Below are 15,091 nucleotides of genomic sequence, written 5' to 3'. Positions count from 1 at the left end.
GCCAGAAATGTCAACCTTCACAAGCACATAAGCCTGAAAATACTATTTGCAGTAATTCTGATCAGTTTTGACTAGCTCTGCAGCGATTTTTTGTTGTGAAAAAGAACATGTGAGGGAACTGAAGATATATTCTCTACCTACTTCTCACACAGATCAAGCAAAAACAAAGCAGGGTTTCATCATAAAAAGTCAAATATAATTTCTAAGTCATTCAAAAACTGTATTATAACTTATCTGAGTTTTGAATTCCCCCTTCCCCAAACTCAGCAAGCAGTCTACTCTGCCCTGCAAGCTACTGCACACAAAACTTGCGAGGCAGTTCTTAGTACATTTAGAACTAATGCAACAATAATTAAGGGATGAAAAACCTCCAGCACCCTAGAGCAGTTTTTGATCTGTAGATCTCAGGTATCTATAGACTACTTTTAAAGGGTGGGCAAAAGATAGTTAAGAAAAGCAGGCTTGTGGACAGGATGTTTGAATCATCAAACATCATGAAACAAAGAGGATACACACATCCAACAAAAATCCTGGGGAGCCGGTCTTCCAGATTAAAAAATGTGTGTGTGTATCACTGCTCTCTAATAACTCAAGTAGCCAAGAATCACAATTACTATTCTAATTAAAAACAGCAGTGATTTTAAGTATTGTATGGACTAAGACAGAAACCAATTCTGCACTGAAGAGTTTACTATCTAAACAGACAGAACAGAGGGAAAGTATAGAAAAGGGCTTAGGCAAACAAAGTTTTTTAAGTCATGTCAGGCACACTAACTTTGTAGTTGCTTAACTTTTTTCCTTTATTAATTAACAAGTCCTCTGTTCCTTCACAGTGATTCACATGTTCTCACAAGTGGGTAACCAAAGCCGTTCTGTAAAAACAGAATTAGCTCTCCATCCATCGATCCTACCAATTTATTTAACGACAGAGAGGGCTGACAAGCAAGGATCACAAAATGGCTGATCAGAAGCTACCCCATTTTATCCCAAGAATCCAAACGGGGAACAGATATCCAAGATAAAACAGCCTTCAGGGTTGGTCCTGCCCCTTCAAACGCTCCCTGTTTCCCCTACGCCTGTGGTACTCCTGGGGATGTGGGGCACAGCTGGTTGTGGTAGTACCACCAGGGATGCAGGGCACACCCGGTCAATGGTGGCACCGCCGGGGTCGCGGGGTACACCCGGCCACAGCCGCCCTTGCAGCTGGCAGAGCTTCTCCAGCCACCCCAGTGAAATGGCAGGAAGGAAACAAAGCAGTGGCTGCGTCCGTGGGAACGGTCCATGGGCTGCTGCAGTCCACAACAGCTCCTCCTGCTTTCTCTTCTTTTCCTTCCATGAAGGAGGAAGAAACGATGGTGATCATTTTGCTCAATTTCCCCTCAGGTGCAAGTCAGGGCTACAAACTGCAAAAGGAAGGTTTTAGCCTTTAGAGGAAGAGTTTGGAAAGTTATAAGCTTGCAAAGGGGTTTAAATCTCATATCTTTCACTATCAAAGGAACAATAACAACATGTGGAAGTTACACTGAGGCTTACAGATGGCTGTCCCGCTTAAGTTTAGCTGTATTTTATAGTACTTCAATTTAATTAGTAGCCCTACCTATAGGAGAAGTACCATAATCCACACACTGTTAGTCAGAGCCTGAGCTGTGAGGTATCCATAACTTTTTGTTTTCTTTCCTGCTAGGTGGGTTTGCATGCTGAAACACTAGTCTGGCTTTTGCACGGGATACTGAAACCACTTTTATTTGCACTTTAAACAAGCAAGACAAAAATGTGATTGCTTGCAGAAATCCTTGAACTTGCATAATTTTCAGATGTGGAAAGGTGTCTTTTTCTAGATAATATCATCTTTGAAATCGGTTGTACAGATGAAAGATGAAGTCCTCATTCTTCTAAAAACACATACTAATGAGTTTCGAACTATGACAGACAAGAACAAACAGACAGTGCTGTTTTCTTTTAAATAAATTTATAACCTATGAAAGAACATTCCTTGGTGACAAGTTTGCATTGGAAAGGAATTCACATTTGAAAAGCTGTAACAAAAAGAGATGCTTGCAAATGTTTTTAAGCATCACAGTCAGGAAATTTTAATATGGGAATAACTTCTCCCATGTACTGAGAGCACCTGCATTCTCCAATGAGAGCAAGGCATCTTCAGCAGACCACAAGCAAGATTCAGGTTCCACAACACTTACTATTGCTGTTTGTAAGAAACAGAACTAATTAAGTGCATACAGACTGTATGATCAGATCCTGAATTATTATCCTAAAAAATGTTGCACAAAAGCATTTAGTATACAAAATACATAGTGTGTTTATACTGAACAGGCATTATGTTTCTTCAATAAAAAAAAATTCTTCAGTGCTAATGTCCTCAAATAATATAAATTGCTTGCGTCAACAAACACAGTACAATTAGCTTGTTACCCTTAAACTGAGTTTAAAATAAGCAAATTGTTTGATGACTTTGATGTTTTCCACCCAAAATGTGCTGGCTAATTTTTCCATTCCAGTTCCCATTCCAATCTTTTAACTGCCTTAATCTCCTGCCCTCAGATGTTGACCTCCTAAGAACAGAGGTCATAGGTTAGCACAGACAGACCGCAAAAGATCTGGACTATCAATTCATGCCTGAAAGATTTCTCTTCCACAAAAGAACGACTAAAAAAGCAAATTCCAAAATCCAGCTCCCCAGGCTGCATAAAATATAAACTTGTTGATATGTTACATTCATAAATATTCTAAAAAGATTGGATCTAAACGATTATTTGTTTAGAATTAATTTCTGTAGGATACAAAAATAAATAAAACCAATGGCAGTGACTTGGAATAATGACTGAACTTCAAAGATAAAAAACGAAAGCTCTAGACAGGAGAGAATTAAGAGTCAGCATCTTTAACCACAGATACGTATGTTTTAAATGTTTCTTCTCTACATTTGAAAGTAGCATTTTTCTCTGCCAGGCATTTTTATACACAATTTGTTTTCTTGTAAGGGTGAAAGTATGAGATTAGCTAACTCAGAAAATGAAACAGCACCAGTTTATACAAATTTTACTGATTATTAGTGAGACTACTACCTCATTTTCTTGCCACAATCAGCTATACAACAGATTCCTTGCTGCTTGTTTGGTCAATGAGCATACAGCTCTCATTAAAAAAATGCCAGATGTTTCTTTTCTATGCATAAATGAAATGTATAGATTGTAAAGGAGAAAGATAACTTCATGAGGCTTCAGTGACTTAGAAATACAGGGATAACAAGAACGAACCATTTGATAAAATTATTTCTGAACTCCAAGTAAAATTTATACATTACGCAATGTACATAAGGACAAAAATTCTAAAAGTGAAGTGATTAATGATACTCCCACATCTAGTAACATAAAATCTCATTGAACTATTTAACAAAAAGTAAATTAAAACACTCTGCGGATCCTTTAGAAAACTAAAGTGCTTAGCACATTTTAGGTAATTATTAAAAGGAGACGTAGGCACATATTCCTATTATTCCAATTATTACGTGAGCAGCTAACCATGACTCTCCAAAAATATATCAAAGCACAAAAACATGGCAAATCAGCCTGATGAACAGAAAATTAAAGGTTTTTCATATACTTACTTAGTAAGTTATCACTATACTTACACTTAGAAAGAAGTGATTTACAACAAACAACTCAGGAAAAAGAATGTAAATAAAATTAAACCTTTAAAAAGGTAAATAAATAGGCTTACATCTGAGCTATATACAATTTCTAAACCTATTGCCAACTACTGATGATTCTGTCCCATTGACAGAAGAAGTAACGCTGCATAATTTTATAGAACAACTCGTCTCATTATGCAGACACAGACACACACACACTCTCATATAATTATTTAGTAAGTTATCACTATACTTACACTTAGAAAGAAGTGATTTACAACAAACAACTCAGGAAAAAGAATGTAAATAAAATTAAACCTTTAAAAAGGTAAATAAATAGGCTTACATCTGAGCTATATACAATTTCTAAACCTATTGCCAACTACTGATGATTCTGTCCCATTGACAGAAGAAGTAACGCTGCATAATTTTATAGAACAACTCGTCTCATTATGCAGACACAGACACACACACACTCTATTGTTTTGTTTTACATTATTAGTTTAGCCCAACAAAAAGGCAGAGATACTGATTTTAAACACTAGCAAATCTGAAGCTGAATTTGAAACATTGAACTATTTCAGCTTTTTATATTGGTCAAAAGATACCCATTTATCATTGAGGAAATCAAAGCATTCTGGTTAAACTTTGATGCAAAGGCTGTTGCAACATTAATTGCAGACAATGAAATAAGAGCAGTCTGTGGTTTGCTATTGTTTTCAGAGCTGTCTGAAGTAAATTAAATGCTTAGCATTTAAACTGTCCAACAGCTAAAAGAGTAAAACTCTAAGTAACTTCTAGGCTAAAGAAAGCCATTCAGCACAAGACCAGCGCAATTTAAATCAATTTTTGTACTTTCAACTATTCATTGTAAAAGCTCTAGTGCCAGGAGACTCAACACCAATAAGATTATAAATGAATGGAGATCAAAGAAAAGAAATTGTTTAGCTCACTCCCATATTTCATAGTGACCCTTCGCAACTCTTTCCTCCTTAACCGTTCCATGGGTCTGTTACTGAGCAAACCCAGCTCCCTCTACTCCATCAATAACGCCGGCCTCAGCTCGCTATTCTTCCAGCTTGTCCACGGCCACCTTTGTTCTCTCTTGCACATGTATGTGCAATTTCTTCTGCAAAACCAGCCCCTTCATCCTCGTCCTACAGTGTCACAGTACGGTTTCAAAGAAAAAACAGTCCAAATCCCCAAGCCTAGCTGCTAGTCAGAGGAGTGTTCAAGCTAATTTCTACCCATTACCTACAAATTCAGCATTCAAAAAAGAAACAATTTAGTCTGTAGTAACAGCCTGTGAACCGTATGATGACATGTGAGTTCTCCTACATCGCCTTTTCTCATTTGCTGCATGAAATATAAGATAGTTATTGTATACTTCTTTAGCCTACTCAATTCAATGCCTAGACTCACCACTAAATACAGCTAAATCTTGAACACGATACAGAAGTACTGACTTTGGGGCTCTCACCAAGATATCTTCATGCATTACAAATATTAATTTCTTTGCAATGGCTGTAGGAAATTGTGTGGTTTAATTGGTATCAAGGAAATGCACAGGATTCTGAAGCACAAGAAAAAGGCCAAAGTTGTTTTCCCAACAATTTGAAATATTAGAGCCCACAGAGCACTTACTATTTCATAGCACCCAATACGTTTAGGACAAAGCTCAAACTGAGCAACTGTTACAGCTGGGAGCATTTGGTGGTTCTGCAAAACAAACTCCAGATGTGTCACGTTTGTCACCCGGTAAACGAGGAACACACAATAAGCAGACTACTGCAAAAAGTCCCATTTCAGATCCACTCTCCCAGATCCGCTGGAATCACCTCAGTCTTTGCAGGGCTGCAAAGCAGGAGCTTAGCTCCCACTTACACTTCAGCTCCTTGTACAATAGCTCTTGACTTGCAGCAGTCTTTCAAAATGGAGGAAACCGATTCAATCCCTGTTTGTGCCTGAGGGGATTCAGGATTCTCTGCACTCCCTGAAGAGTGCCCGAACTCCCAGCTTTGAGGTGATCATTTGGAGACTGGGAAAACTCTGCATCTCATACTACTACCATTTTCAATGGTCTGTCCTCCCCTCCCCAAACCCTTCTCTTCCCTCCCCTTCTGATCTCCCCCGTGTCTGTGTTTTCATATTCCTGCTCCTTCCTAATCTTCTCCCTATCCGTTGCCCTTGAAATATCTTCCTGTCACCCTGCCTGAGGGATCATGGACATCACAGGAGCATTTCTGTTTGAGCTCCACTGTCTCGTCTCTGAACAGCTTCCCATAACCAGAAGAAGCAATTGCAAAGTCCCGCTCAGTCCAGCTACTTCTGGATGGAGGATGCCACATCGCTGTGCAGGGGTGGCTTAAACCGGCACTTTTTTCCCCAAATAAATCTACCTTTCCTGGTGTAAATACGCCCTTAAACCCATGATTCCTTTCAGTACATAGCCTGTGTCTTACTACCTGCTTGAGAAGTGCTCTAGCACACTGTAGATGCACTTGGGGGGTGGGGGGTGTGCACAGTGGGAATAGCAGTAGCGTGCCTGCACCACCACTAGAGAGATGACTACCTCCGTGACACATTCCTCTTACATAATGAGCTGCTGAGCTTCTGACAAAGTAAGATATTGAAGTAAATTAACATTTTTAAATGATTCATATTTAAGTAGGTTTGATCTTTAAGTGTCAAGGACAGAAACATGAAGCCACAGCTAATAAAAGAAACAGCTGTAGCGATTTGGAATTATATTACTGCACAGACTTTATTAATTTGAAGTTAAAGGGCTCCAGAACTTTTATTCCTTCTGAAGAGCCTCAGATTCATCAACAGCAGTAAATCAAAGGCAACGTTTTAGGAATATCTGATTTAGCAGCTATGCTATAATTCAGTTTTCTCCAACTTTCAAGTTCTTGGTATCTTTTTCAGCAGGCCAAGATATATGGCAAATTTTTCCATCATCTGGAATCACCATTATAATCTTTCCTTAGTGTTATATATTTATTACATACTTTGAGTACACTTGCTAGGCAGTGGAGTGTAACACATCAAGAAAAGCAAGGAAATGCAACTGTTTTCCTAAAATAAAAGGGATTTGGGGTTTAAGTATTTACATTGAACGTTTTTGTAATAAAATATAGCACAGACTGTGTGCACCTTTTTAAAAGACAATTCGTCCTACTCGCAGTTCTTTTCCCAGTTCATTGATAGCTATAGTGTGTCACATGAGCAAAAATCAGCACAGTCTATAGTCATGGTCAACATCAGCTTAAAAAGAAATTTCCATGATCGGGGAAATCTTTTCAAATAATGCCCTCTTCCCTACCACTTTCAAAGCACAGGCTTAAGTATTTACTGAGTTGGGCCCTGAAAATGTATGCACTTTTTTTGTTTATTCTTGTCTACTTGAAAGTAGTATATTCGTATAGTAGTAAGAAATTAAACAGTGAGAGAGAAATTTGAATTAAGGAAGATGCCAGTTATATTAGGAAGATTTTTAGAAACAGAAACAATGTTTCATAAATTATTTACTGAAATACTTTTAACATACGCTCTACTGAAGTTATGCATACTTTCCATTAAATTGTGCAAAGTTCTCGATTCTTTCTTGCTTCTAAATTCCTTCAGGTATGGGCAATCATTACTGCAGGTGAGACTCCAGTGTGATCATTAGGCATATCAGTATACCATAGCAAAGGCCTAAATATATGTTGGTACTTTACTGTAAATGAGAGGGAGCTCGTTCCTTGATGAAAGGGGGTGAAATACTCAGAAAACACGAGGCCTGAGAAGACATCCGATTAAAGAAAAATATCCTGCATTCCAAAAACAGTGTATGTACTTAAGAAACCCATCTGCTGTGCAGGGACAGCTTTACTCTACATGAGGCTGCATAAAAACGACACCTTCCTACTCACTTCATCTGTTCCTTGTACATTTTCAGATTTGTATCTACTTACTTTAGCATCAAATTTGGATTTCTTATTATAAACACTATGAAAAATTTGGGGCCTATCCCTTCTTAACTGTATGCTCATACAAACAGATACCAAAGACAACTTTATTCAGACTTTATTCTTAATATAAGCTTGCAATGAAGAAAATTAGGCTTAGATATCACTTCATGATATCACTGCCACCAGGTTCCCAGTTCTTGCTTTAGCGCAGAAATTTGCATTCACTTGAAGTATGTGAATAGCCCTATCAGAAGGCACATCTGATGGAAAGGAAGCACGTATTTTTGTGTGTTTTGATTTCTGCACCTAACTGCAAAGGCCAATTCCCACCCGCACCCGAGCGAGCAGGCTGAAACACTGCATGGTCACGCAGGTTCACCAGCAATGGGGTATCTGAAATGAGCCCTTACTTTCAAGTTGCCTTCTGGTGAATTTGGTAGTTAAAAGCGTGTGAAACAAGTGAACGGCCCTTCAAATGAACGAGGAAATGCCTGTATCACCACCCAGAATACTACAGTGTGCCTGGGTACCCCGAAATAATTCTAACTGATCTTGGTCTCAGAAGCAGTGCAGCTGGTAAGGGACCAAATCAAGCTTTGTAGTCTGCATCTAACTATGGGCACTTAGCTTTGCAAATTAAACAATGTTCTCTGCACTGTCTTCTGAAAGACAAAGTCTTTTATTCTAATATTACACATATTGTTATGCACAACTGTAACCATTCCTACACCTAGCTCCGACATTCGAGTACTGATCTTTCAGCTCTGCATCCTGGCTCCTGACTGACTGAGCTATGGAAGTAGGCAGGAAGGGAAAGCCACTATCTTTTGAGGAAGGCAACTCCCGATGCTGTGTGCTGGATCTGGGGGTAGAAGCTAGGCTAGCCATGGCTTGCTATCTTCTGAGAGGTGAGGCTTTCCTGCTTGTGCTCTCGCTCTGGGGCACTTATTCTACCATAGCTCTACATCTGGCATTTCCAGAAGGCTGAAATTTAGCTACACTCCAGGCTGGAGATGAAATCATGCCAAACAGTGTATGGTCCATAGATATCGGGCGCTATACACAACAGTCAGTGGCAGTTGTTTTGTCTTTCCTCCCTTAAGCCACCTTCTTTTCATATTTTGGTGAAGAAAATACCCAGTCTTGGAGATCTGATTCTGTTCTCATCAGGCTGGATGGACTGAGTCCTGGAAGCACGCCGTGTGACTGGTATGCAGGAAGGCTGTGGCTGCTGAGCTCCCTTAAACACGGATGGGTGATGTAGAGATTTTAACAAGGGCTGTCTAATGAATATATGCAGTAATACTTTTCAGAGGCTTCTGCCTTAGACTTGGATGGGTCTGCACAAAGACAAGAAAAGATTAACCCCCTGCCCTAGAGATCCATCTCCAAGCCAGCTTTCAAGCCTCTGATCCACAGCACCAAGCGGCAGCTATTTTTAAAAGTTACCTCTTTTTTAACCCTATTAATAAAGCCCTCTGGTTTTACCCCACTCTTGGAAAAACCTGAACTGTTGCTAAACCTTCCAAAAAGTTGTCAGCCTGAAAAAAAAGAGCAAGTACGGGAAACTTTGTCCCTAATGATTGCAGTCCAACAAAGATACAACCTGCTTAAAGTACTGGAGTAATGCAAAGCTCTTGGGCTTTTTGGTTTTTGCCCCTTTTTTAAAATCTAGCAGCATTCTGCTGCTCCTGTTACGAGCAGTTCATACTAGTTTAGTGGCTTATTATGGCACAGTCAGCAAATACCAATAAGATCATGTAAGAAAGCACATCTCAGACTGGTGTTTATCCCCCTTTCTAACCTATTGTGTAAGTGCGCAAATTATTAACTATATAAAAGTCTGCACAAATAATCTCAAATTTTGCTTGGGGATCCAAGAGGAAGTTGCATCCAGCAACTCAGGTACTTAACACATCATCTAATTGTCTTTTGCAGATTAGGTGTTGATGCTGAAGAAATGCCTAAACCACTAATTGCTACCACTAATTAGTACTTCAGTACTAATTGCAAGAGATGGAAAGCTATTTCTCCCTATTTCTTACAATCTCTCCTTAAATACATGCTCCTGTTGGAAGAGGATAGTAGGCCGGAGGGACCTCATTTCATACAGCAGTTTTCATGTGAGACAACAAAAATTACAGTGGTCTTTGCAGTCCATAAGCCTAAGAGGGGTCTCAAACATCACTGGAAAGAGGAACTGAACACCCAACAGAATCGCTGTGAAGCAGGGAAAAAGCAAACAGCCAAGAAAATGCCCTATGCTTGAAAAATGGGAAAAGCAAGAATGAAAACTGGAAAGAAATTCTTACCATCTAAAATCAGGTGAAAGAGAGTCAGGGAGGAGGAGGTGTTCACATTTTAATTTCTGAAGCACCACCCTCGAGTAAGGTCCTTTTGCAAGGCTGTATTTTTAAGAAATCTGTGTAAAAGCCATGCAACTTCTGAATTACTTCTGTGCCAGCTTCCTCTTTAGAAAATGGCAGAACTGTGAATGTGATCTACCTCGGAGAGGAGCAGAAAAATGCAACCCTTTGACAGTGACATGCTGACACCATTTTGTGCCAAAGGCTACAACTCCCTGAACTTTTCATTCATTTTTCTGGATGGCTGGGCGCTCTTGCTTCGTCTGCCCCCCGTTTCACCCCAGTGCTGTTCAGGACCTGCCCAAAGCAGGTCCCCGGGGCTGGCCGAGGGCAGGAGCCGACGTGCCCCCTGTGTCATAGCTGTGTGTGGTGACCGCTGGCCTGGCCTTGCCTCCCAGCTCTCGGGCAAAGGGACTCCAACGGGCTTTCCCCATCCGCCTTGGCCCCATCTGTCTGTTAAGCATGGTTTTTATGAGCTTCTCCCATTTCGGTACTAGTTCAGGGCTCTCCTTCCCAGCCTGTACCACTCGCATTATTCATGTCTCCTTCACAAAAATCTGCTCGGCTCAAGCCGTAGGAGGCTTTTCTATGAAAATTAAATTATACACTTGAGCGTGATTCAGTCAGTAGAGATGGAATTGATATAATCTCAAGTTTGAAGTGACTTTGTATCATGTAACTTTGCTGTCCTAAACTAGCTCTCCTAGTCCTGTTAACTTCAATCCAAATGTTCTCCACAGCACTCCACCATGCCATCATCTCTGCCTGCATCACACTGGTTTAGTGGCTGTTTGTGCAGATCATGAGCTTTTAAAGATGACTTTTAAGATTTTCTTATTATAGTCTGACTTCAGATCATCTGCAGAATGTCTTCAGATATTAAATCTGTTTCTGTCTGACTCAGACACAAACTAATTTTAAGTGACAGTTCATCAGGGAAGTATTACATTATTTAATTACAGCCTCCCTTCCCTAAGTGCCTCTATTTCCACCCAATCGGTGGTTTAGAAATGTTTTTCTTCATTTGAAAATTATGCTTTTGGTCATGTCCAAGAGTTACTGGCAAACACCATTCATTACATCTTAACACAAACCCACTTCTTTTCTAGTTGTCTCTCCTTTGTAGATGTCTACATTGGAAAAAGGTTTTTGAAGTGTTAAAGTGATGCTGCAGTGGTCATCACTATTTAGCCAACTGAGCTAGAAATACACAGCTGTTTCACTAGCCATATTCCCAGAACATAATTCAGCATTACTGTGTAGCCAGTGGCAATGCTTCATTAAGCTCCCTCATTTCCAGCAGCTCCCAGCTCCCTCCCTCACAGTTTACTTGCAGGGCTGCGCTATAAACCAAGTCAGTGAAATGTTTCATGTCAAACCCAAAATCTCACAACATACTGCTTACTTATTACACGTTTAAATCCAAACCACTTTCTGATACAGGTCACCTGTGCTAGAAAGCTTCCCTGCCACAAGTGTGATGTTAGCAGAGGGTAGCATAGGACTGAAATGTCATAAATTAGAACTGGGAGATGGAGCTACACCCTTAATTATTTCTTCCTTGTCCCTTCCTTCTTGCTTCATTTTATTGCTTCCATTTTGGTGTAAATACTTCAAAACAAACAAACAAAAAAAGTTGTGATCCTCCCTGTCCCCCTGAAACGTTCCACGTGAAGCAAGTGCCAAGCCAAGCAGATACAGCACTACAGACACTCTGCTGAAAAAGTATCCAACTTTGAGGTCCTACTAGGACTATTTACAGATACTGGATAATACCTCTAGGTCCCAAAGATAACTCCAGCTTCTAGTCCTGTGAGCATCATGCATCTTCTCGGTTAATATTGTGCCAAAGGTCTGTGGGTAAAATTTATTTAAACATACACTGCACTAAAGAGTATTTTCCCCAGCTATGCAAATTTATAAAAATAATCTTAAATAAAAAATTACAACCGTTAAAATGGTCCTTTACCTGGTTTCATTTTAGGTCACATACAAACACCGGGAGTGTTTGTTCAAACAAACAAACCAACAAACAAACAAAAAAAGCATAATTTTTTTTCCTTCCTCCCTTTTCCCTCCTCCAAACCTTATTCTGAGATGGTGGGCTAGGTTCTGATTTCAGTTACTCTACTGTAAATCAAGATTTCACAGACTTGTCTACAGGTTACTGAGCAGGTGATTAAGGTGTGAATTCAGAGTACTTTATCTTTTCTGCATCAGCTCCCCGCGGTCATTCCTAGAGAGCAGCATAACGTGCTTTTGTGTCAGCTCACTGTCAAAGCTGAGCAAAACACACTGTGTTCAGAATGTGTTAAGAGTTCCTACGAAGGGAGCTGCAACCTGCCGCAGTGTAATGCGTTGCAAATTCATCCCCTGGCTTACTCAGGTAGAGACCAGCCCCAGGAGCTGCCACTGTGCATCTCTGCCATAATACACCACTTCTGAGCCCAGCACGTGTCAGATGCCAATCCCAGCTGAGTCTTGTTTAGAAATCCCCCCTCTAGCCCAGATTACTCTAGACACTGTGAAAAAATATATACCTAAGACACATAGATATTACAATAGCTTAAAGTAAGGTCTGGGAACTTAAAGCCTGCAGGCTTCTTACAGCCGCAGCTTCATTTCACACGGACCACAAAAGACTTTCCCTTCCTCGTACTGGCATGTGCTAACATGCTAGCTGGGAAAGATGCTGAAGTGGCCAGTATCACCAACAGCAATTACAAAGCCTTCCCACTCATGTTATAAAATTAATACAGCCCACAGTAACGCTGAAGGGGAAATATTATCATAGCAAGGACCCCACAGCAACAACACTCTGCAAATTACAGAGACTCTGAGTCTATTGTGGAAGCACCACAAAATCTACCAAAAAGCACCAATATTTGGTAACCTCAGTGTCATGACTTTTTTTTTTTCCCCCTCTCTGCACATATTGCTGCTTTTCCCTTTCTTTATGCCACCTTTGCCATCTCTCTTTGTCAGTCTTCCCTTCTGCCTTAAAGCCCGCCTACACCACTAATAGAGTCACGGGATCCATTCAAATGGGATCCATTCAAAAAGATGCAGTGAGGCTGGGCCCTCACACTGTTACACTGATAATGTAGAAAAGAGATAAACACAAGAACATGGAATTAGCTTTCATAAATGGAGGCAGTTCTCACAGTACAACAGCAATCTTCAAGAAAGATGCACTTTTATTGGCTAGGATTTCAGTGAAGACTAATTTTCCTTCAAGCAAAGACACTGCTCCTCACTGAGTGATAACGTCAATGCTACTTCAGACATTTCAAATTTCAGACCTTTTTGGTGTCTTATGACTTAAGCATAAGAATTTTGAGACATAAGTGTGTAGATGTTTTTGCCCATGCTTTCATATTCAAATCAATTTAATTTTGAATTTTTCCTTCTTTAAAGGCAAGTGAACATGAAAGAGTACATTGTCTCATGGATCACCCCTCTGCACTGTTTTTTAGGGTATATCCGTTTTTTCTATGCTTTAGCTATCAAAAAACGTCACTGAAAGTAGGACTCATATCGCCTAACTTCAGAGACTGTAAGAGAAGTATCTACAGCAGGCTCCCTTTGTAGTCCCTGAAGAGAAACAGTCACAAGGCAAGACTGATCCCCAATATTTTAGATGCTTCCCTAGGATGAGATGAATTGCACTCTGAAAGTACTGCTTCCTCTGCCTTGACTATACTGTGCACTATAGATATCTACATTTGTTCAAATCCCTGTCTCCTTCAATATGTAGTTTTTCCTGGTCTACTTACAACCTGTCCATTTAAATTTCAAGGTTTTTGAAGCAAGGACTGCCTTCACACACATCTGCAACAAACAGGACAACAGTATCATGACTGCATGACTGTGGCCTTTATTTGCTGCCATACTATGAAACATCAATAACAATGGTAATGCTAATACCCTAAACAGATTAGTAATTACAGTCTAATTCTCTGGAAGCCTAGCTTAAAAAAAAAAGATTTTTCACAGCCTTTGCATGCAACACAACTCTGAAAGGCCAGATATGGTGAGCAATCAAAAAGAAAGCTTTGTCCAGCTTACAAAGTCTCTCCTTGTTGTGGTTATGGACTCTGATCTGTTACAGCAGCAATAAATTTTGTTCATGGCCTTTAGCTTTTACGAAGAAGGTGAAAGAGAGACAACTATCATGTTGTCTCCAGTCCTTAATTAAAAAAAAAGAAAAAAAAGAGAGAGAGAAAAAAAAAGAGAAGGCTTTTAACAGAGGTGGGGACAAGTGGAGTTCATCTGTAGCCAGCAAAGGCTTCTCTTGCCCTGTTTCTCGAGGCTGGGCTACACTGCCTTTCCAGGTGACCCCCTCTTTCCCAAGCTACTCTTCGCTTCAGAATTTGCAATGGAAGAGAGCCACTTCTCAGTCATGCCATACATCAAATACTGCAGGCAAAACTTGGCTGTTTGGGTGTTCTCACTAGGATCCTTCACAAACTATATATTCCCCTTGATCTCAGTCATTACAGCTACTGGGCTGGGCAATACCATGAGGAAAAAAAGGAGATTCACCTAAATACAAGAGCTTATGGGCAGGAAGGCTGTCCTTGGGGAACTAGGTGCAGGTGGCTTTGTAGTGAAGAGGATTACGGAACTTCTTCAAGCCATCAGAGGCAGAAAGTAAAGTAAAAGAGTGCAAGTCAGACTGCTGCACCTATGTATAAAGAAGTGCAGCTCTCAAGACTAACCTGGTGTCCTGGTTTTGGCTGAGATAGAGTTAATGTTCCTCCTAGTAGCTGGTACAGTGCTGTGTTTTGGATTTAGCATGAGAATAATGTGATAACACACCGATGTTTTAGTTGTTGCTAAGTAGTGCTTACACTAGTCAAGGACTTTTCTTTTTCAGCTTCCCATGCTCTACGAACGAGGAGGTGCACAAGAAGCTGGGAGGGGGCACAGCCAGGACAGCTGACCCAAACTGGCCAAAGGGATATTCCACACCATATGATGTCATGCTCAGTATATAAACTGGGGGGAGCTGGCCGGGGGGCAGCAACTGCTGCTTGGGGACTGGCTGGGCATTGGTTGGCAGGCAGTGAGTGGTTGCATCACTTGTTTTTCCTGGGTTTTCTTCCCCCCCGCCTCTC

At 40.4% G+C, this 15,091-nt stretch overlaps 1 protein-coding gene across 2 annotated transcripts in view; it reads right to left on the bottom strand.

Moving 5' to 3' along the window:
- LIN28B (lin-28 homolog B) overlaps nt 1-15,091 on the bottom strand; it is a 91,191-nt gene that overhangs the window by 25,535 nt on the left and 50,565 nt on the right. The window lies entirely within an intron of this gene.

This window comes from Aptenodytes forsteri, unplaced genomic scaffold, assembly GCF_000699145.1.
Source record: "Aptenodytes forsteri isolate BGI_AS27 unplaced genomic scaffold, ASM69914v1 Scaffold171, whole genome shotgun sequence".
NCBI lineage: Eukaryota > Metazoa > Chordata > Aves > Sphenisciformes > Spheniscidae > Aptenodytes > Aptenodytes forsteri.
This window is presented reverse-complemented; position numbering and strand designations above follow the sequence as displayed.